The following is a 2231-nucleotide window of genomic DNA, read 5'->3' as shown; positions in this document are numbered from 1 at the left end:
CCTACACACACACACACACAAACCCTATATACACACACACACACACACCCTACACACACACACACACAAACACACAAACCCTATACACACACACATGTACGCACACATGTACGCACACAGGAACACCCATGTCTTAGTGTAGCTATTCCTTTCCCAGGGTTACAGAAGTCTTCAATATGTTGCTATGTTATAGTACAGGACAATACTATATTGCACTGAGATTGCAATATGTCATTGCTACACTGATTTACTTGGTTTTGTCTAGAAAATACTCAATACTGAGCAGAGGTGGTTCATTTTTCTCTGTTGTTGGTTGTTTGGTTGATTGGTTGGTTGGTTGTCTGGTCTTTTTGAGACAGTCTCACTATGTCACTCTGACTGTCCCAGAACTCACTATGTAGACCAAGCTGGCCTCAAACTCACATAAATCTCCCTGCCTTTGCCTCCAGAGTGCTGGGATTCATGCTGGATGAAAGGGATACACACCACACCTGGGTCATCTCTGGTCTTTACTGAAGGCAGAGCAATGCAAAAAACAACCCCAAAAACTGTGCTTTACTGCTTACCTTTGAAAACATGCACACTATTTTATTAAATTTTCACTTTCATACATGTAATCGATTTTGATTCACTCACATTTCTAACTACACATCTTTCCATATGCAGTCCCCTTCCTCATCCCACCCCAAGGTTTCAACCCCCTTTTTAAAAGTTTGAACCCTATTTGAGTCCAGTTGTGCTGCCCATATACTAAAGGGCGTGGGATGGCCACCGCCTTACAGAAAACTGACCATCCTCCTCCAGAGGCTTCCTTGAGTCTGTGTCTGATGCCCAGGTTTCCCTGCGTGCTCCTAGATTGTACCAGTCCACCAGTCAGAAATGGGAAAATCTGCATACAGAAGGCCTTTTTCAACCCTAACACTCACTTTTTAAAAACTCCTTTTGATTTGTAAAGTTCATCAAATTTAAGCACAGTTCAGGCATTTTTCAGATGGAACCAAACTTGAACTTGTTTTTTCCAAAGTCCTGTGCTTTTTTTCTCAACTAAACATTTTGTTTGTCAGCATCTACTGACGTTGTTGAACAACTAAAACATGACTTTTAATAGGTAGGCATATTTTTTTTTCATTTTAAGTTAATAGTTACAAATTGGTGTAAGATACTTTTAAAACCACTATTCCCAGCACAGCAACTTGGTACTATAGTTAAATGCCAGGATACGATTGAGATGTGACTACTAGGATAAAATCTGAAGGTGCATACAGCATAAGTCTTTTATAGTCACTTTAGAATGTAGAGTAGAGCCTCTTTAAAATGATGTCTGGTTTAGGTTTTGTCTCCTCCATTACTTGGTAACTCCTTTTATACTTCTTTCCTATGTGTATATATTTTTGGTTGTGAGTCTAGCCTTTAATGGCTGCACCATCTCTCCATCCCTATGTGTATATATTTTAAGAAGCTTCCACTCTACTAGATATCCATATGAGCCTCAAATGGCCTGTGGAGTTATTTGTCCCTCCCCCATAATCCCTTCTTAACCCCTCTTACCTCCTTCTTTCTATTTAACACTCCTGTGCCAGACTCTGTCATATCTCTCCATGACTATATACTTTCTTTTCCTTGAGAGATTTTCCCAGACTCTCTAGGCCCTTTCTCTATCCCCAAACTGGGTTATATAGATTGTCACATGCCTATTGAATATTTAAAAGCTATTCTCCAAATATAAGAGAATACATGAATATTTGTCTTTTGGGGTCTGAGTTGGCTCCATCTATTTATCTGAGAATTTCATGATTTTGTTTTTTAACACCTTAACAGTATTAGATTTTGTAAAGGTACCACATATTCATTATCCATTCATCTGTTGGTGAATATCTCTTTCTGTTCCTCTTTCTGGCTATTACGAATAGAGGAGCAATGAACATGGATGAGCAAGTGTCTTTGTGGTAGGATGTAGAATTCTTTGGGTACATTCCCAGGACTGATACAGCTGGATCTTGAGGTAGATCTGTTCCCAGCTTCTTGAAGAACTGCCATACTGACTTACACAGTAGATGCCAATATTTTTAAATTGAGAGATTTCACATAAAGGCTGGCTTTCTGGCTAGTGTTCAAAAATTATTGAGATCTCATTTACTCCTGGCAGCATTCAACTGAAACTACATCAGCTTACTTCACTTAAAGCAAAACTCAATTCTCTCTCTCTCTCTCTCTCTCTCTCTCTCTCTCTC

General features: G+C 39.3%; 1 protein-coding gene across 11 annotated transcripts in view; it reads left to right on the top strand.

The window, feature by feature from the left end:
• The window catches only part of Fam81b (family with sequence similarity 81 member B), a 62826-nt gene that overhangs the window by 21494 nt on the left and 39101 nt on the right, over positions 1-2231 (top strand). The gene's annotated exons all lie outside the window — the stretch shown is intronic.

This window comes from Mastomys coucha, unplaced genomic scaffold (genome assembly GCF_008632895.1).
Source record: "Mastomys coucha isolate ucsf_1 unplaced genomic scaffold, UCSF_Mcou_1 pScaffold8, whole genome shotgun sequence".
NCBI classification, from domain to species: domain Eukaryota; kingdom Metazoa; phylum Chordata; class Mammalia; order Rodentia; family Muridae; genus Mastomys; species Mastomys coucha.
This window is presented reverse-complemented; position numbering and strand designations above follow the sequence as displayed.